Source organism: Cervus canadensis, chromosome 28, assembly GCF_019320065.1.
Source record: "Cervus canadensis isolate Bull #8, Minnesota chromosome 28, ASM1932006v1, whole genome shotgun sequence".
Classification (NCBI taxonomy): Eukaryota; Metazoa; Chordata; class Mammalia; order Artiodactyla; family Cervidae; genus Cervus; species Cervus canadensis.
In genome coordinates this window covers 31,706,303-31,728,021 of record NC_057413.1, presented here as the reverse complement: position 1 = coordinate 31,728,021, position 21,719 = coordinate 31,706,303, and the positions used below count along the sequence as shown (strand labels likewise).

Sequence of the window (21,719 nt, the reverse complement as noted above, 5' to 3'; positions counted from 1 at the left end):
ATGTCAGAACTCACCTTTCAAAGCGCCATTTCTCTTGCTGCTCCTGCTTCTTCCCCTTCGTTCCTTTCGATGCTGAGAGAGAAAAAATTAGGGCTTAAGACCCAATTCTCAGTCTCCTCTCTCTAGACAAGCATCAGGCACTAGTGTCCATACATAATATGACTTTCTACATTTCACTGACAGAGCTCTGTGATTTTTCTTTCTTTTCACTCATTTTTAAAGTGGATAAAATATTTTCTGTTTTCCTTCTTTGAAGAACGAAAGACTATTTTCAATGTGAAATGCACTCTGTACTACTTTTGTCACTGTTCCTCTGCTCAAGAAACACACACATTCTCAGACTGTGGGTGAATCTGAGCTTCATCAGGTTGATCTTTGCTTCCTGATACCAGCCCGCCCCCCAGCCCCTGCTCTGATGTTAGATTTCAAACAAGGTGTTATCTCAACCTAGGTATGAACTGTGACATTCGTAGTTTAAGTGATTAGTTTCTTACTATTCTTGGCTTCTAATAGATGCTCTGTATGTGTTTTCTGAGTGGAGGACTGGATATAACTTGAGCTTAATTATTGACATAATGATTGGCACTTTTGATACATTAGACAAAATAATCTTCTTAATTCCAATCCATGTATTAATTTTGGCTTTTTAAATGTTAAAATACAGTCTAACTTGCCTTGAGACTGTGAAGGAGCTAGTTAAATGCTTTTTAAAGAAATTTCCTTTCACAATAATATATCTGCATGTTTTTGCTCTGTGATAAATTTAGCAGACATTTAGATTAAGATCCGAGTTAATCACGTGAGATAAAGATTCTTGTGCTTGAAAAGGCTACTTCCTTTAAACAGTTTTATATATTTTATATTCTGCTTCTAAGCTTTTAACTTCTTTTTTTTTCTTTTAATGATATGGGCCCAAAAACTTCATATAGTGTCTCTCCAGGTTATGGAAGAGTGACATGACTCAGAAGCAGCTTTCTGGAGAACGGAATGCCAGAATCTTACAGGAGGGAATCCTGTCCAATCACCTTGCCAAACAAAAGCAGAAAGAAATGGCTGATAAGGAAATGAACTCTTAGGTATTTTCTGTATTCATTTATGTGTGTGTATGTATCTGTGTATGTATGTATTTTATAAATGAAGAGTATGTACCGTAGAAAATGTAGAGGCTTGTGAAAGCCTATACATCCATATTTTGAGGAGGGATGACATTTTTCATGTGTCGGATAAAGTAATATTTGTAATTCAGATCCATTTGTCTACAGTAGTCAGGTAGGGACATAGGATGACCTCTTCCAAGGAGAGGCCTTTAATATTTTCTATAGGAATTGATCTCAGAATTATTGCAACTGTATCGGAGGAGCCGGCACCCTCCTCTGTGCTTTAGGCCAGGAAGACGGCGTGTGCTCCGCCATCGACTGCGCTGCACACCAGAGTCCCTCTGCTCTGGGGGGAGCGTGTGCGCCGCTCCATGCCCGTCCTCACCTTCCGTGTCTCAGTCAGAGTCCGCTCCTGGCTCCACTCTCATTTCTGTAACCAGCGCCCTGTCAACGGCCTTTGCACGTCATTTACAGTTTTCCAGTTTGTGAAAACTGCAAGATCAGTTCTAAAAACATTTTTGAGCACTTTAAAAAGTAACTTCTTCAAAATAACCTTATAAAAGTTCTGCCTACCCCATCCGCCCAAAAAAACCATACCTCTTGCTACTAACAATAGATACTCTTAATTTTTGGTAATGATTTCACTTCCTTGATAAATCATTAGGGTCATTTATCACTTCCACTGGTGGTAAGGAGGAAAAGTACAGGCAGTTCAGAGACCATATTTTGGATGTCATTCTTGTGAGGAAATTAACACTTTGCTCTATGTAGGGTCCTAATTTAGTACAAGGAACTTTTCAAAACCGTGATAGATATGACATCATATGTATTTAGTGATAATTAATAAGTGTGTTTCATTGTCTTTCACCCTATCTTACTATTTGAGACATTACAAAAAGGTATTGAAAGTTATGGAAGCAGCAAATAATCTCATGGTTGTCTAAGAAGAGCTCTCCAAGTTTTACCTATCACCATCTGTGTATGCACTGTGAGTGAAGTAAGAGGCTTATTCTGTGTTGATGTGTTTGCACCAGAGAAGTGGCCGTGGTCTGATGTACGAGGACAGGTTGAGTTGGAAGATCTGCTGCTTTCTTATATTTCTAGCTTCTTCCTTCCCAGAGTCGTTATAGCTGATGTGCTAACTGATGTTTTTGTAGAAGTGCTTACTGCAGCTGTCAATAGGTTTAATTCTTGTAATTGACTATTAAGACCTTAGAACAGTAACATATTCTCAAGAAAAAACTTTTTACAAAATGTAATCTGTTTAAATGTGTACAGAGCTAAGGCTCTTATTGTAGGGCAGCTGCACAGGTTAGGGATCAGCTGTATAGCTTTTAAAGCTAGCAAGTGGTGGTGTGTACTGGACGTATTTGTCATATTTGTTGGGATAGTTTTATTTCTATTCATGTCAATTTGAATTAATTTGGGAAACATTTCAGCATTGAATCATTTATTTTTATAGCCTCTCAACTGTTTCAAGGCATCTACTTTAATGAAATCATAATTTGGAACTCAAGTGGTGAGCTTTACCCAAACTCTTCTTGATTTAATCTTCCATCTGCTATTTATGATTTACTTAGAACATTTTTGCAAACGATTTGTTGATAATTCTCATTTTAAGGGTCAGTTACTATCATTTAGGTACACGCTTGTCCACTAAAACTGAAGAATGGCAGGATTCATGAGCAGCAGGAATGGAGGGAGTCAGGGACAGGGTTGTAACAGCTGCATTCCGAAGGCAGCTGTAGGCCGGGTTTTTGAGGCTCCTTGAAGGCATGGGAGCAACCTCGTGTTTTAAATTTGATGTTTCTTTTATATTGGAATATAGTTGATTTCCAATTTTGTGTTAGTTTCCTCTGCAGGGGAGAGCTAGTGAGCCTAGTTCTGTCTGGAACATTCCTGAATCCTTCGGGGATACACTCTGTGTGTCAAGCTGAATACCAGACCTAGGGGGCAAAATTTTCATTTTTCTCTCTGGGAGCCCTAACGTGGTGCAGCCTAGCAACTGCTTGAAAATCCATCAAATTGTTGTTTCCTTCCTTCTGACAGAACTAGCTTTGCTTCCCCCTTTGGGATTTCTGAAGCAAGGGGGCAGCACGAAACACCTCGCCTGTGATCCATTTGAGGTGCTGGGTGCCCTCGACCAGGTGACCACAGTATGGATCCTGGCCCTCTCAGACACGCTCCCATAGCCTGCTTCCTCGTGGGCAGTACTGCTATGACCTAGGAATGTGTTTGCAAGGCTCGAAAAGTGCAGGGAGGCACGCAGCCCTGACTTTGCAATTTAGGCCCTTGGATCAGGCCTGGAGGTCTGACGTCTGAGAAGTGAAACACTTGCTGCAAGATAGAGGCCTGGAAACTCTCTCTGGGGCTGCCTTTCCTGGCTCCAAGGAAGATAGCTTCCCCAGCTGCCTGTGGGCTGAGAGTCACACACGGCTAGAAAGCGTTTGCTTGGAGGTCATTTGTCAGTGGCAGTGGCCCCTGAGCCCCGGTGCCTAGGGAGGGGTCCCACACTCAAAGGGAAAGTCAAAGCAATGTGCAAACGTCTGTTCCATCACATTTCCTCTGCAGGAGAGATCTAGTGAGCCTAGGTCTTTCTGGAACATTCTTAGATCCTATGGGGACACACTCTGTCAAGCTGGATCCCGGTCCTAGGGGGCAAAATGCACATTTTTCTCTTGGGGAGCCCTAATGAAGTGCGGCCTAGTAAATGCTTGAAAATCCATCAAATTGCTCTTTTCTTCCTTCTGACAAAGCTAGCTTTGCTCTCCCCTTTTGGATTTCTGAAGCAAGGGGGTGGCCCACAACTCCTTGCCTGGGGCCAATTTGAGGAGCAAGGTAACCTTGAGGAGGTGGCCACAGTATGGAACCCAGCCCTCTCAGACTCACTCCTGCAGCCGGCATCTTCATGGGCAGTACTGCTATGACCTAGGAATGTGTTTACAAGGTTCGGAAAATTCAGGGGGACACATGGCCCTGACCCTGGAATTTAGGGCCTTGGAGCAGGCCTAGAGGTCTGATGTCTGAGACATGAAACAGTTGCTGTAAGATATAGGCCTGAAAACACACTCTCTCTGGATGCCTTTTCTTCCTCAAAAGAAGATAGCTTTCCCAGCCTCCTGCGTGCTGACAGTCACACGCTGCTTGTAAGCATTGCTTGGAGATCATTTCTGAGTGACAGTGGCCCCTGAGGCCCTACACCTAGGGAGGGGACCCACACTCACAGGGAAAGTCAAAGCAACATCCAAAGCTCTGTTCCATCATGTTTCCCCTGCAGGAGAGATTTAATGAGTCTAGGATTGTCTGGAGCATTCTTGGATCCTACAGGGACACACCCTGTGTGTCAAGCTGGATACTGGCCCTAGGGGGCAAAATTCACATTTTTCTCTCGGGGAGCCCTAACGTGGTATGGCCTAGCAACTGCTTGAAAATTCATCCAATTGCTGTTTTCTTCCTTCTGACAGAGATAGTTTGCTCCCCGCTTTGGGATTTCTGAGGCAAGGGGGCAGCCCCCAACTCCTCCCCGGGGGCCCATTTGAGGTGCAGGGTGCCCTTGACCAGGTGACCACAGTATGGGACCTGACCCTCTCAGACACACACCCAGAGCCTGCTTCTTCATGGGCAGGACCACTCTGAACTAGGAATGTGTTTGCAAGGCTCAGAAAGTGCAGCGAGACACACAAGCCTGACTCCATAATTTAGGCCTTTGGAGCGGGCCTGGAGGTCTGATGTCTCAGAAGTGAAATACTTGCTGCAAGGTAGAGGCCTGAAAGCACACTCTCTGTGGATACCTTTCCTTTTTTGAAGGAAGATGGCTTTCCCAGCCTCCTGCCTGCTGAGGGTCACACACTGCTTGAAAGTACTCGGTTGGAGGTCATTTATCAGTGGCAATATCCCCAGAGGCCATGACCATATGGACGTGTCCCACAGTCACAGGGAGAATCAAAACAACGTTCAAAGGACTGTTCCATCACGTTTCCTCTGTAAGAGAGGTCTAGTAAGCCTAGGTATATCTGGAGCATTCTTGGATCCTGTGGGTACACACCCTGTGTGTCAACCTGGATACCGAACCTAGGGGGCAAAATTCACATTTTTTTTCTCTGGGGACCCTAACGCGATACAGCCTAACGACTGCTTTAAAATCCATCCAATTGCTGTTTTCTTTCTTCTAATGGAGCAAGATTTGATCCACCCTTTTGGATTTTTGAAGCAAGCGACTGGCTCGCCACTCCTCACCTCAGGCCCATTTGCTATTGAATGTAACCTCAGTGAGATGACCACAGTATGGCACCCAGCACTCTCAGACACAATCCCACTGCATGCTTCATTATGGGCTGTACCAGTGTGACCTAGGAATGTGTTTTCAAGGCTCAGAAATTGCTGCCACCACAGAATCCTGCCTTACCAAGAGAAAAGGAGAATGAGGAGAGATACACCCCGTTATCACCAAGCCACCCCGACGGGCCATAGCTTTTCCAAAAAGAGTAAGTGGACCAGTCCCAGGGACAGCAAGTGGGCCTTTTCACCCAGGGAGCCAGGTCCCCCTCCAGGCAGAGTCTGCCAGCATGGCTCACGAGTGACACGGGTCCCAGGCCATTCCCTCCACTGTCCAAGGCATGGTCTTCCTCAGAAATATACCTCTTTTGGTGAATCCTACATGCTATTCACAGCATTCTGGGTAGGAAAACTCTCCTCCAAGAAAAAAATGCATGCCATGCAGATAAATACATTTTTCTCGAATGTTAGCACATCCTCTGTGTGCTAAAGGCTTCTTCCTACCAGAAATTTTGTTTCATGAAATAAATGTTTTTTTCCCATGAGCAGGGGTAGTGGCCTGTCGGTGCCTCACTGAGGGAGATGGAAGGCATCGGGGTCCACGCTTCCCAGGTGACTGCTTTGACTTCCAGATGGGAAGGGGCCGTGGAGGGAGGGTGACCCCAGCATGGATACTCACCCTCATCCCAGTTTCGTAACTGTGCCTTCAGTTTCCATAATACCAGCATTCGAGAAACAAGCAACAGCATTTAGGACATGTCACAGTGAACTAAACCTAAAGACCTCCCCCTTCTCAGGATCTTGCTCAGTTCTATCCTACTCTCTCTCCACCTGTTCATTGTGCAGCTGGTAGGGGAGGTGTGTTCAGAAGCTGAAATTCCCCTCAGGCTCAAGAAGTGTCAGGGACAAACTCTCATTTCAGAATAAGGAGGGGAGTCGAGAGGTGGGACAAGCGTCACCCCCGAGTCACAGCAGCGTAGATGCTGCTGCCCTGAAAGCCCCTTTCTCTCCCAGATGTGGCTGGGACAAGATAGGCGAGGTTCATCACCCTCCCCCTGCCTTTCTCCTGCTCTGAAGCAGCAGCAAGAATGAGGACCACACACTCTGAGAGGACCCAGCTCTGAGAGTGTGCGGTGCAGAGCATGCAAGCCTCCGAGGGCTGGTCCCACCCAGCCTGGAGGAGAGGACAGCCATGCTTACAGAGCCCACCTCACCAGTGAATGAGCATGGTCATGACTGTGTGTAGAGGCACCTCACGGTCTGAGAGCTGGATGCTGTGCCCCTGGGATGGGATACAGAGGAAGGATGTTAGTGGCAGGGGAGCCCATAGATGGTGCATTTACCAAGGAGCATTGGTGTCCCACCACCGTCCACAGGGCCAGAGGAAAGAAGAGAGGGGCCTGGTGGCTCATGCTGGCATCACTCCAGAGTCTCCTCTCTACTCTAGTTCCCCAGACCTGTCTGAGGGAGGCCACCTGGAGGCCCTCAACAGAGGGCCACGCTCCCAGAGGCAACAGAAGATCAAGCAGAGAAGCTTCACTTTTCCCCACTGTAGCAATCAGCTTTTACAGGACTGGGTACTCAGGACAGACTCACAGTCTGTGACCTCTACCTACATGTGTGGCCCAAGGAGGCTCCCAGGGTACAGGTAGGACTCAACAGGCCCAGGGACTGTTCAGGAGTCACAGCAGGTCTCACCTGCACTCAGTCTTACTCACTCCAGAGGCCGGGGTGGAAGACACCAGCAGCCAGGATGTGTCACCCAGCATGCCTGGAAGGGACCTGCAGAAAATGAACACGCCATCAGCTTTCCTCCTTGGGCTCATCCAAGCTGGAAAGCGGGGAGACGAGCATTTCTCCAGAGAGATTCTGGGCTCTATGTCACAGACATTGCCCTGGTGCACAGTCCCCCTCCAGAAGGGGGCCTCTGATCCAGGAGCTGGCAGGAACGGGCCTGCCTCCATGCCTGTCAGGGCCCCCACATGTGGGACCAGGCCCGGGGCTGTGGGGGCAGTGGGCACAGGCCTACTTGTGCTGTGGTTCCTCCCTGGAGACTAGTCCTGACTCTGCACCGCATCCCCCACGGTGGGCACAGCGGTGGGGGCTCAGCCAGGGTCTGAGGGGAGGCGTTGGGTCCTAGGTCATCGAGTGTCCTCGAGAGTTCAGGAGAGGGGAGCACAGAGCTTGGATCCTGAGCCTGGCTGCTGCCAGGGCCTCTCAGAGGCACCAAGAGGTGAGCGCTGAGTTGGGGGAGCTGGAACTAAGGTGCCCGTCTGGAGACATGACGCAGAAGGGACACTGACAGAACAGCAAGAAACCTGACCTGGAGAGTCCCTTCCTTCTCCTGCCGTGAGGTGCAGAGAGGACAGCAATGGAGGGGCCCGTGAAGAGTGGGTGAGACCCACATTCACCCCAGATAGGGACCCCCCATATACACACAGTGACCCAGCACAGGGCCCCCAATCACCCCACAGAGACCTCGACAGACCCACACTCACCCCAGAGAGGGACCCCCCATACACCCACACTGTTCCAGCACAGGGCCCCCAATAACCCCACAGAGACCTCGACAGACCCACACTTAGCTCACAGAGGGACCCCCCATACACCCTCTAGGATTTCAGGGGTTTTCTCTGGGGCCATCTATATATATTTTGCTATGTAGGGGGCAAGTCTGTGGCTATTTTTAGGGCCTGGTAGATGTTGTTTATTCTTGTGTTTATATGTTTCTGTATTCTACATGATGGGAGAATTAATTCTGTGTGAGAATTTGGGATTGTGGCATAAGCATATGCAGGTAGTGTGGTATGTATTTGAAACAGAGTATATGTATATAGTCATATCTTTGCATATTTGCAATGTAGTGGGTAATTGTGGTTATATTTGGGGCTTATGGAGAGTTGTGTGTATAATGAGCTTGTGTGTGTATTCAAGGGGAATGGCCATTTGGAGGAATATTTGCTAGTGCTTTGATTTCTATTTTTCAGTAGGGGCCACCTAGGCTTACATATTTTGAGAAGTTAGTATGTGTATATCTGATGAGAAGGTGAGATTTCAGGTTTATACCGGGGAGTTGGTAAACTTCATTTATATATATTAGAAATAGGTGAAGTGATTATTTGTTAATATATGCAGATGCATGAGCTGGCTTCTACTAGCTAGGGATCATTTGGTATATGGAAGTTTTTTCATAAGTGGTTTCCTGGAGATATTTCTATCTGTCTTACTTGTGTATACTGATTTGTATGTGTCCATCATTAGGTGCATGAATTATGAAAGTGCTCATAATGTATGGAGTCCTGGGCATATTTAAATGTATTTCTTTGAAGACTGTTAGGGTGTTTATACCTGTGTGTGGTAGTAGGTAATCTATTTGTATATTCAGGGTGAGGATTGATATACATATATAGTGTCCTTCTCTTTATATGTTGGGAGAGAGGTGAGGAGGTTGTATTATGGAGAGATAGCATAATGGATCTCCAGTATTCTTGCCTGGAGAATCCCCATGGACAGAGGAGCCTGGTGGGCTATAGTCCATGGGGTCACAAAGAGTCAGACACAACTAAGTGACTAAGCGCAGCATAGCACAGCATTTCATTCTTTATATTCAGAATGGTGTTTTCTCCTTAATACCCTTTTTGGGATAGTTCATTGCTTTATATAATGACTACTATATGCTGATTTTACATCCTGCAACTTTGCTGAATTCATTTATGAGTTCTGAAGGTTTCTGTTACCGTTGTCACTGTTGTTGCTTTTGAAACTTTAGGATTTTCTACATACATGATCATGTCATCTGCAAATGGAGGCAATTTGACTTCTTCCTTTCTGATTTTAATGCATTTTATTTCTTCGTCTTGCCTAAGTCCTCTGGCTCGGACTTTCAGTGCTGTGTTAAATAAACGTGGTGGGTGTGGGCATTTTTGCCTTCTTCCTGATATTAGAGTGAAAGCTTTCAGTTTTTCACTTTTGAGTCATATGTTTGCTGTGACCTTTTCATATGTGCCATTATTGTGTTGAGGTGTGATCCTTCTGTACCCAATTTGCTGAGAAAGAATGTTGAATATTGTCAAATCCTTTTCTGCGTCTATTGAGATGATCATGAGTTTTTCCCCATTTTGTTAATGTAGTGTATTATGTTGATTGATTTGTGTTATTTTGAACCATCCTTGCATCCCATGAATAAATCACATTTAATCATGGAGTAGGATCCTTCTAATTAATTCTTGAATTAGCTTTGCTAACACTTTTTGAGGATTTTTGAATCTGTGCTCATTCCAGATATTGACCTATAATCTTCTTGTAATGTCTTTTTCTGACTTTGATACCAAGGTAATGCTGGCCTTGTAGACTTAATTTAAAAGTGTTCCCTGCTCTCCAGTTTTCCTGGAGGACTTGAAAAGGATTGGTCTGAATTCTTTAAATGTTTGGTAAAACTTACCAATGAAGTCATATGGCCCTGAATTTTCTTTATTTCTATATTATTGATTCTGTCTCCTTATTTGTTATTGGTCTGTTCCGACTTTCTATTTTGTCTCAATTCAGTGTTAATAGGTTGTATGTTTCTAGGAATTTATCTGTTTCTTCTAGGTTATCTAATTTGTTGACATAATTATTTATGATCGATTCTAATGATTCTTTTATTACTGAGGCATCATTTGTATTGCCTCCTTTTTCATTTCTGATTTCATTGATTTGTGTCTCTTTCATCTTAATCTAGCTAACAGTCTGTCACATTAATGTTTTCCAGAAAACACTACTTAGTTTTGTTTATATTTTCTATTATTTTTCTGTGGTCTAATTCTTCTGCTAAATGTGAGATGAGTGTTTTCATTTTCTGTAGTTCCTTGAGGCATAAAATTAAATTTTTTATTTGAAGTTTCTCTTACCTTTTAATGTATGCAATTATCATTATGAACATCTCCTGTAGTTTTGCTTTTGGTTCATCCCATAAGTCTTAGTGTGTTGTGTTTCATTTTAGTTTGTCTCAATATACTTTTTCATTTTCCCTTTGATTTCATCTTTGCCCCAATTTTTTTTAAAAAAAGCTTTTATACAGCATGATAAATATAATGAAAATTGGTGTATTTTATATATGAGGTTTAAGAAAGTAAATCCTAAGAGTTCTCGTCACAAAAGAAAAATTTTTTTCTTTTATTTTTATTTTGTATCCATACGAGATGATGTTCAGTAACCTTCTTGTGATAATCATTTCCTGATGTATGTAAGTCAAATCATTATGCTGTATGTCTTAAAATTATGCAGTGGTCAATGTCAGTTAAGCCTCAGTAAAACCACAAGTGGGGAAAAGACTGTATGGTTTAGTTTCCACATATTTCTCAATTTTCCTGTTTTCTTGCTCTTAAGGGATTTATTTCATCTTACTGTGGTCAGAAAAGATACCTAAATTATTTCAAATTTATTAATTATTAATTAATAATTATTTTGAAATGGTACTTTCATAACCAAATTTTTTGAATTTGTTAAAACTTGACTGTGGCCTATTGAGTGTCCTGGAGAAGGTTGCTTGTGTATTTGAATGTATATGCACTGCTGTTTGGTGGTATGTTTAAATATGTCTGTAAGGAGCATGTGATCTATAGTGTTTTCAAGGCATGTTTGTTTACTGATTCTCTATCCATTTTTATAAGTGGATAATTGAAGTTCCTTACGGCCACTTTATGCAATCAGTTTTTTTTCTTTTTTTCCAGTATTTGCTTTATACCTTTATGGGCTCTGATGCTGTATGCATATATAATTTTTATATCTTCCTGTAGAAGTGACTCTTATTAAAATACAGAGATGTTCTTTTTCTATGGAGACAATTTTGGACTTAATATCTATTTTCTCTTTTATATGAGTAGCCACCCCTGCTTTCTTTTGCTTACTATTTACATGCATGGAGTATCTTTTTTTATCCCTTCATTTTGAGCCTATATATGTCTTTAAATCTAAAATGAGTTTCTTGTAGATAACTTCAAGTTGGGTCTTTTTATTTCTTTCTTTTTTAAACCATTCAACCACTGTTTAATCCCTTTATCTTATTTATTGATCAGCAGGGATTTCTGTAACTGTTTAGTTAATTGTCTTCTGTATATTTTACAGGTGTTGTCCTCTTCCTCTCTAGCATTCTTTCATTGTTGTTTGATGACTTTTTAGTAGTGATTTGCTTTTACCCCTGCCTTCATTTTGTTTTCAAGATTTTGTATCACCTTTACTATCAGTGTTCTGAATTCTCTGATAGACTCCCTGTCTCCTCTTCGTTTGTTTGGTCTATCGAGTTTTTACCATGTTCCTTCACCTCCTGTATATTTCTCATCTTTTCATTTTATTTAGTTTGCTGTGTTTGGTGCCTCCTTGCTTTAGGCTGGAGGGTTCTTCAGTTGAGTGCAGTTCAGTCGCTCAGTCATGTCCGACTCTTTGCGACCCCATGAATCGCAGCACGCCAGGCCTCCCTGTCCATCACCAACTCCCAGAGTTTACTCAGACTCATGTCCATTAGTCGGTGATGCCATCCAGCATCTCATCCTCTGTTGTCGCCATCTCCTCCTGCCCCCAGTCCCTCCCAGCATCAGGGTCTTTTTCAGTGAGTCAGCTCTTCGTATGAGGTGGCCAAAGTATTGGAGTTTCAGCTTCAGCATCAGTCCTTCCAATAAACACCCAGGACTGAGCTCCTTTAGGATGGACTGGTTGGATCTCCTTGCAGTCCAAGGGGCTCCCGAATCTTCTCCAACATCACAGTTCAAAAGCATCAATTTTTTGGCGCTCAGCTTTCTTCACAGTCCAACTCTCACATCCATACATGACCACTGGAAAAACCATAGCCATGACTAGACAGACCTTTGTATAGCAAAGTAATGTCTCTGCTTTTTAATATGCCATCTAGGTTGGTCATAACTTTCCTTCCAAGGAGTAACCATCTTTTAATTTCATGGCTGCAGTCAACATCTGCAGTGATTTTGGAGCCCAAAAAAAAAAAAGTCTGACACTGTTTCCACAGTTTCTGCATCTATTTCCCATGAAGTGATGGGACCAGATGCCATGATCTTAGATTTCTGAATGTTGAGATTTAAGCCAACTTTTTCACTCTCCTCCTTCACTTTCATCAAGAGGCTCTTTAGTTCTTCCTCACTCTCTGCCATAAGCGTGGTGTCATCTACATGTCTGAGGTTATTGATATTTCTCCCAGCAATCTTGATTCCAGCTTGTGCTTCCTCCAGCCCAGCGTTTCTCATGATGTACTCTGCATAGAAGTTAAATAAGCAGGGTGAAAATATACAACATTGACATACTCCTTTTCCTATTTGGAAGCAGTCTGTTGCTCCAGGTCTAGTTCTAACTGTTGCTTGCTGACCTGCATACCGGTTTCTCAAGAGGCAGGTCAGGTGGTCTGGTATTCCCATCTCTTTCAGAATTTTCCACAGTTTATTGTGATCCACACAGTCAATGGCTTTAAAATAGTCAATCAAGCAGAAGTAGATGTTGTTCTGGAACTCTCTTGCTTTTTTGATGATCCAGCGGTTGTTGCCAATTTGATCTCTCATTCCTCTGCCTTTTCTAAAAGCAGCTTGAACATCTGGAAGTTCACAGTTCACGTATTGCTGAAGCCTGGCTTGGAGAATTTTGAGTGTTACTTTACTAGCATGTGAGATGAGTGCAATTGTGCGGTAGTTTGAGCATTCTTTGGGATTTCCTTTCTTTGGTATTGGAATGAAAGCTGACCCTTTCCAGTCCTATGGCCACTGCTCAGTTTTCCAAATTTGCTGGCATATTGAGTGCAGCACTTTGACAGCATCATCTTTTAGGACTTGCAATCGCTCAACTGGAATTCCATCATCTCCACTAGTTTTGTTCATAGTGATGCTTTCTAAGGCCCACTTGACTTCACATTCCAGGATGTCTGGCTCTAGGTGAGTGATCACACCATCATGATTATCTGGGTCATGAAGACCTTTTTTGTACAGTTCTTCTGTGTATCCTTGCCACCTCTTATTGATATCTTCTGCTTCTGTTAGGTCCATAACTTTTCTGACCTTTATCAAACCCATCTTTGCATGAAATGTTCCCTTGGTATCTCTAATTTTCTTGAAGAGATCTCTGGTCTTTCCCATTCTGTTGTTTTCATGTATTTCTTTGCACTGATCGCTGAGGAAGGCTTTCTTATTTCTCCTTGCTATTCTTTGGAACTCTGCATTCAAATGGGAATATCTTTCCTTTTCTCCTTTGCTTTTCACTTCTCTTCATTTCACAGCTATTTGTAAGGCCTCTTCAGACAACCATTTTGCCTTTTTGCATTTCTTTTCCATGGGGATGGTCTTGATCCCTGTCTCCTGTACAATGTCATGAAGCTCCATCCATAATTCGTCAGGCTCTCTGTCTATCAGACCTAGTCCCTTAAGTCTATTTCTCACGTCCACTGTACACTCATAAAGGATTTGATTCAGGTCATACCTGAATGGTCTAGTGGTTTTCCCTACTTTCATCACCATTAGATCAGTCTAATAGGAAATGTTAAAAGGAGTTCTACAAGCTGAAATGAAAAGATGCTAATTAAGAAAAGGAAACTCTATCAAAGTATAAAACTCGCTGGGAAAGATAAGTACACAGTTAAAATCAGAAAACTCTAGTGTTGAAACGGTGGTGAGCAAAGCATTTATATATCACATATAACTCATATATCACTTATAAATTCAGCATGAAGGTCAAAACATTAAAATGTCAAAATAATGATAACTGCAAGATGGACTAAAGGAGCCATGCTTGAAGAATTCGATGAAAATATGATACTCAGTCAAAAGAGACACTCAATGAGTAGCTAGGAATTGTTTTTAAAAAGGAAACTAATATAAGTCCTAGACTTGAAAACTATAGTTATTAAATTGAAAAATAGGTTCAATAGCACACTTGAGATGGTAGCAGAAAGAATCCATAAACTGAAAGATGAATTCAGGAAATCAGTGTAAAAAACAAAGAGAGAAGATGTTGAGGGAAAACGATCTACAGCATCCACTCAGCACACCATCAAATATGGAAGGAAAGAGACTCTCGGAAAGAAGGGAGATGAGAGGGGACAGCATAACATTACTTGTAGACATCATGGCTAAAAGATTATAAGATTTTGATGAAAAACACTCTGCAGGTTCAGAGTTCACCTCTAGCAAAATGACAGGAAACAGATCCACTCTAAGACACATCTTGGTCAAACTGTGGAAAAACAAAGGAAAAATCCTGAAAGTAGCCAGAGAGAAACTGTTCTCCAGATATGCTGCTGCTGCTGCGTCACTTCAGTTGTGTCTGACTCTGTGTGACCCCATAGATGGCAGCCTTTCCAGGCTCCTCTGTTCCTGGGACTCTCCAGGCAAGAACACTGGAGTGGATTGCCATTTCCTTCTCCAATGCATACATGCATGCTAAGTCGCTTCAGTCATGTCCGACTCTGTGCGACCCCATGGACAGCAGCCCACCAGGCTCCTCTGTCCACGGGATTCTCTAGGCAAGCATACTGGAGTGAGTTTCCATTTCCTTCTCCTCTCCATATATGAGGAGACCACAATAAGATTAATCACTGACTTCCAGTCAGAAATGGCAGAGTGAAGGCCGTGGGATGTCATATTAAAAGATTTGAAAGAAAAAAATTGTCACCCAAGTATTCCGTGTCTATAAAATCTATGCTTCAGGGAAAAAGGCAAAATAAAAATGTTCCCAGATAAACAGAGACTGGGAGAATTGACTGCTAGCAGTCCGACTTATAACAAATACTGAAAGATAACTTTTGAACTGGGAAAAAAAAAACCAAACAAACTTGGTTCTTAGATTTGAAAACACTGGGCTGATTTGTTCAAAGGATGTGTGTGTATCTGTACAGAGTGTTCCAAATCTTTTTGTTCAGTGTATTGCGTTCAGAAAACAAGGATGCTGGCAAATTATGAAAAACTTACTCTGAAAGTTTATTTCAATTTGTTTTATATTTCATAGCCTTGTAAATTTCAAATTATTGTAAATTAATTCTTAATTCCCAGTAGTTGAATATAGTAAAAATTAACTGAAATTAGAAAAAATATATATCATAAAAGTAAAAATACCTGGGATTAACCAAAGTTATAGGGAGAACTCCTGAATTTTTAAAGTATTGATGGGACTCAAGCAATGTTATCCAAGGAACCAGGAATTCTCAGAGTTCTAGGTGGAAAGAAGCAACACTTGACTAATGTCTCTAGCAGGATGAGAAGGTAGGATGGGAAGGCTCAGAGAAGGGAGATGAATGGAGCTGTGTGGCTGGATGGTTAGGGAGGGGCTATGGTCCAGCCTCCTCCTCTGCTAACCCCTCTTACCCCCAAGGGCCCTTTGTGACCAGAGCACATCTCTATGATGCGAGCCTAGTACTTTAGTCCCCAAGTGCACCCCTTGGCTCAGTTGCCTGAGGGCAGCGGTGTGATTCAGATGATGGCGAATCCTCTCTTTTTCCTGAAAAAACACTTCTGATACTTGGCTGAACTCCAGCTCCCCTTTCTGGATGATCGATACCATCCTTGCCTTTCTATGTGGACTGGGGCTCTTTCTCCTGATCCTTCCCTACCTGGAGAATAACCCATCCTTTGCTCCCCCTAGGAAACATGGAAACATCAGGAAGGTAAGGAACTCTTGGACCAGACTGACAAGCATATAAAATCTTTGTTATTATTATTTCTACATTTCTGAATCAACCAGAGATTCTTGAGGTGGGAAAGAACAGGACATCTATTTTCAAGGAAGAAGAGAATATTATGCCTCTAGGGACAAACCAGGCTGGGCAGGAGATAGAGTGAACACTAGGATTTCTACCCAAAGATCTCAGATCAGTTGTCCTGGTGTGGTAGGGGTCCAGGGCATGTCCCAAACACAGTGACCAGGGGTTGAGGACTGGATACTGAGTTCAGTCTCAGGCCGAGGACAGGACTCTGAGCCCTAGTTCAGCAGCTGTGAACAGTGTCTCAGGGCTGATGATCTGGCAGCGCTGAAGCCCCAAGAGCATCAGAGCAGGGGCTGGGGGGCGGGCTGGTGTCAGGAAGCAAAGATCAACCTGATGAAGCTCAGATTCACCCACAGTCTGAGAATGTATGTGTTTCTTGAGCAGAGGAACAGTGACGAAAGTAGTACAGAGTGCATTTCACATTGAAAATAGTCTTTCGTTCTTCAAAGAAGGAAAACAGAAAATATTTTATCCACTTTAAAAATGAGTGAAAAGAAAGAAAAATCACAGAGCTCTGTCAGTGAAATGTAGAAAGTCATATTATGTATGGACACTAGTGCCTGATGCTTGTCTAGAGAGAGGAGACTGAGAATTGGGTCTTAAGCCCTAATTTTTTCTCTCTCAGCATCGAAAGGAACGAAGGGGAAGAAGCAGGAGCAGCAAGAGAAATGGCGCTTTGAAAGGTGAGTTCTGACATCCAGCCATGAGTGCCCCGAGTGCTAGTCCCCACCACTCTGGCCATGAGGTCCAGCTCCACGGGCTCTGAGCGGGGCCAGTGGCAGGATTTCTCCCTTGAGAAGGAGATCCCCCAGGGAGGTTTCTGGGAAGGAGGGCAGAATCCAGATACTTCCCAGATTCCATGTGTAGAATGTAGCTGTGAGGGGCCTGGAAAAGACTCTGTACCAAAAGGGCGTGTGGGCTGCATTGGACTAATAGCACCTGGATTGGGAAGTGAGCCCTCCAGGACACATAGGACACATGGTTTACCTGTGCTCGGGTTCAACTGCAAAGTGATGCCTGCCCATCGCCTACAGGTAGGTGGTGAGGGCAGTAAGGAGTAAAGGATATGGAAAAACGTTAAGTGATAAACCCTTTCTTGAGCGTCACCATCACTGTCAGGGATCATGTGGTGTTGGACACTGGAGCTTGGGCTCCAGTCTCCCAATGGTGTCCCCTTAAAGAGACAATGCACTCAACTTCTATAAGACCCCTGGCTCCTATCTTCACCACCATGACCCAGTCTGCTGATTTCCAGCTTGCAGAGATTGCCTGGAAGAACTGGAAGAGGTCTGGGACCTGACTTCACTTCTGCAAAGGTAGAGAATCTACCCTTTCTTTCTAGGGGGTTCTTCTAGAGTCTGTGGTGTAAACCCAGGGATTCTGGCAGCCTGGGGCTGAGCTGGGAGGAGTCCTGAGGGCAGGGTATGGCTATCATCCCGTGGTGAGGAACAGCAGGAGCATTGTGAAGTCAGCACTGGGGCCGTGCAGGACTGTGGGGTGTGGCTGCACCCCCCCAACACCCCCCCCCACCCCCCGCCGCCTGGCCTGTCTGGTCCTCCTGGCCTGGCAGCTCCTGGCTGCAGCTTGTTCTTCATGTCTCCTGCAGACACCTGGGGAGGTTCCCTGACAAGGACAGCTTTCATCAGATCTCATGGCAAGATTCACCTGGTGAGGTTTGCAAAGCAGTGCCTGCTGGAGCCCACCCACCATGCAGGGAAGAGGCGGCTCCCACCATTTCCCCAGCTCCTCTGACCAAGCAGCCTCTACCCTGCACTTCTGCCATTTCTCCAGGGTCAGTTTCCACTTACTCAGAGTCATACCTGAGTGCCTCTCCAACACCAGAGCCTTTCATTCCCCTGGAAAGCCTTTCCCCCTGGCCACTGGCTGTTTCCCCTTCCCCACCAAGCCCGCCTCATGGGAGAGCCTGCCCTCCACCTCCAGCACCCTGCTCTACCCCAACACCATCAGGCTCCATGCTGAGTCTCACTCAGGGTGACTCCACGACACGCACACTGGGTACCATCCCACACAGGTCATCTCCACACTCCCCCTGGAGACCAGCCATCCCAGGGATTGTCCATTCAAGCAGCCCTGGATCGGCCCTGGCCTGGTGGCAGGAAGCAGCCACAGCCTGGAGCTTCTCCACCTCAACACACTTAGAGTCCCAGAAAGAAAGCCTTCCCCTCTACCCACCAGAGGCCTCATTCTGGGAAGATCCCCGAAACGGGCAGGGAGAGGCTGGTGGCCTCGCTTTTATCAACCCTAATGTCCAGGAGCTACTGGAAATACTAATCACCAAAAGAGTGGAACTGAAGTCTTGGGAGGAGAAAGAAAAGGACGAGGAGGCAGGCTACCGCCTGAATTCTTTGGGGAAGAGGATCGAGTCGCTGGGTCACAAACAGGACACCTTGGGTCACCAACACTTCGGGAACATAACTGGCAAACATGATCAGCTGCTTGGTCCCCAGAAGCCCCAATATCCTGACACTCTGGGGGGCTGTCTACAGAAGACATGCAGCCAGCTCTTCTGGGGTCTCCCCTTTCTGCACAGTGAGTCTCTCATAGCTGCTGTCACAGTACCTGGGTCAGCTCTAGAGTTATGCCCTGTCTTATTTAACGAACGCTCTAAAGCCAAACCATTCCATATTCCAGCTAAAGTAACTTCACAACTGTCATTGGTCAAGCACTTGACCCAACCTGTGGCCCAGGCTCAACCTCAGTCCTTGACTCCCACCATGCCCCAGTTGCAGCCATCACCTCTGGGTCACATGGAGACCCAGGCCCAAGCCCTACCCTTAACTCCAATCATGCCCCAATGTCAACCATCATCTGAAGTTTCATTGGAGACCCAGTCCAGCTCCCAAATCGTGGCTTCAACCATGCCTCACTCTCTACCACCAACTCGGGCTCACATGGAGGCCCAGGCCCGACCCCAACTCTTGGTTCCATCCATGCCTCCCTTTCAGCCACCACCTCAGACTCACATGGAGGCCCAGGCCCGCCCCCCACCATGGACTCCACTCACGCCCCAAGTTCAACCATCACCTCGAGCTCACATGGAGACCCAGGTGCGATCCCAACTCTTGGCTCAAACCATGTCTCATTTTCAACTACCACTTCGGGCTCACATGAAGACCCAGGTTCCGCCCCTACTCCAGAGTCCATCCATGTCCCAGTGTCAACCACCACAACCTCAAGCTCACATGGAGATTCAGGACCAATCCCTACCTTGGACTCCAAACATGCCCCAGTTTCAACCACCTCCTCGGGCTCACGTGGAGATCCAGGCCCAACCGATACCCCTGGCTCTAAATATACCTCACTGTCAGCCATCTTCTCGGGCTCATATGGAGATCCAGGCCCAACCTCAATTTTTAACTCCAACCATACCCCAATATCATCCACAACCTCAGGCTCAGTTAGAAACCACTGTCCATCTATCACCCTCCCCCCTAGTCCAGTCATCATCTTCTCAACGCCAGATTGGCATTGAGAAGTCCTTTGAAACATCTTGCACTCCAGTCCCAAATAAGGCATCATCTTTCAGTTCAAATGCAATTGAAAACCTGGAATGTCACTTTTGGAAAAAACAACTAGAAAGCAGGAGAACTTTACCCTCTTTGGTTAAAAATTCTCAGCAAGTCTTTAGCCAGGTCACTCTCAACCCATCCCAGGAGACCAGGTCTTCCCAGGCCCACAGCTCTGTCCCCATCCTTCCTGGGCATTTGATCAGCCCTGAGGTTCGGAAGAAACTGGAGCACCACATTTCCCAAAGGTTCATGCAGCAACAGAGTGGCCTGCCCTGCAGAATCCAAGCATCTCAGAAACTGATGCAGCCCCAGGATCAATACCCACGGCCATGTCAGGCACAGGGCAGGGAGGGGCCCTCAAGATCTTCTGCAGGTCGAGGCAAAATGAGCCACGATGTACAAAAGATGAGGTCCAAGTGCCCAGCACAAATCCTACCAGGGACAGACCTGTGCCATGAGGTGGGGCAGAGTGTGGGGAAGATCGTAAAAGATCTGTACATGTTCCCAGCCAACCCTCCAGTGAAGGATCCAAGAGCAAAACCTGCATCAGAAATAGAGTTGAGCCTAGACAGGAAGCAACCAGAAGTCTCAGGAGTCCTTACAGAGAGGAAGGCAGAGCAGATCTGTGAGAGTGAGATCCCTGTGAATGTCTGTCACTTGAGGCTTGTGGACAACCGTGTTTTAGGCACTCTGGGAGAGACAAATGCTCCCATGAAGACAGAAAGTACACAGTCCTCTCAGGATAGGAAAGCCTCCATGATCACCTCCCATGAGTCTCTTGTCCTCAGCCCGTATACTGAGCAGGAGTTGGAAGCACATATCATAAGGTTTCGGGTGAGGCACAGGTGGAGCCTACTCTTCAAAGTCCTTAAGTTCATATTTCGCTTGAAGTTGAAAAAGGTTCAAGTGCCCACATTGAAGGTCACCTGTGAATCTGGATACCACTCAACTGCCCTATTAACCAAGGGCTTGGGGAAACCTCCTCAGCCCCATGCAGGTGAGAAACTGAAAACAACGGAGGCAGTTCCCCCACTGGAGAGGCCCCTCCCTGTCCCCTCACAGGTGACTGAGGAAGCCTGGGGGGCTCTGGGAGGACGCACACCTGGGGATACCCATAAGCCCCCAGAGGCCCCTCTGACTGGACAGGAAGACAAGCCAGCTCCTCAGGCCCCCACATACAGCTTTGTGGGCAGAATGTGGCACAGCATGTCTGTCGTGGAGGCTGACAAAGGCAGCCTGGAGCCAAGTCCAAGTTCAGCCATGGCCAGGAATGAGCCACAGAAGGAAACTAGGGGGCAGGCCTCCCCAGCATCTTGCTCTAATGTGATAGTTGTGGACCTTGATGAATGCTCCCCATCTTCCAGGGCGCAAGAGGTCGTGGAGGGAGACTCTGCTGGGAAGGGCACCAGGGAACCTAGCGTGCAGGTCAAATACCTAGACATCAATATAGATCTCGGGAGATCATGGTCTCCAAGGTCCAGTGAAAGCCCCTCACTGAACACCACATCTGCTGCCTCAAATACAGAAGATCTACTCTTTGAGACACAGTCTCGTAAGCTTGAGTCTCAAGGGTTCGCTGACCAGCAGGCTCCGGCTCAAGGCCGAGCTACCAGCGTGCTCCTTCAAGACTGTGAAACTGGAGTACTCCTTCAAGACTGTGCTGTGTGCTTCTCAAAGACTGTCACTCGAATATGTTTCTTGCCGCAAACGTCTTGGCTTCTCAGGAGTCTCTGTCCTCTTTTCAGATCTTATCCAGTGGAGACAAGTGCAATTCCCAAAAACTCTATGATGCTACCTCAAGTGAAGGGAGCAGCCAGGGGCAGCAGGTGGACATGAGGCGACAGCTCAAATATAAGAGCCATTGCAAGGAGTCTGTTCCCAAGGATGGGAGAGAGAAATATACAAGGCCCAAATTAAGACAGATTAAAAAGGGGCTGGCAGAACGGAGGGCTTACCAAGCCCAAGGGATGAGTCATCCTGGCCAGAAAAAAGAATCAACAGAGTCCCTAAGAAGCAAGTTTCGGCAGTTAGTCCTAAAGAAGAGACAGGTTCCATCAGAAAGCCACTTCAAAGATAGGGTTAAGCTCC

At 45.4% G+C, this 21,719-nt stretch overlaps 1 protein-coding gene and 1 long non-coding RNA gene across 3 annotated transcripts in view; both read left to right on the top strand.

Annotated features, from left to right (window-relative positions):
- The window catches only part of LOC122429462, a 105,038-nt gene that overhangs the window by 29,870 nt on the left and 53,449 nt on the right, over positions 1-21,719 (top strand). The gene's annotated exons all lie outside the window — the stretch shown is intronic.
- LOC122429471 lies at positions 922-21,285 on the top strand. 2 transcript variants are annotated; one of them, XR_006266017.1, is made up of 4 exons: positions 922-1,076; positions 16,727-16,784; positions 17,357-17,417; positions 17,708-21,285. It is a non-coding gene; the product is annotated as an uncharacterized LOC122429471 (long non-coding RNA). The 2 variants fall into 2 exon arrangements; XR_006266016.1 differs by lacking the exon at positions 922-1,076 and having other exon boundaries at positions 16,516-16,784.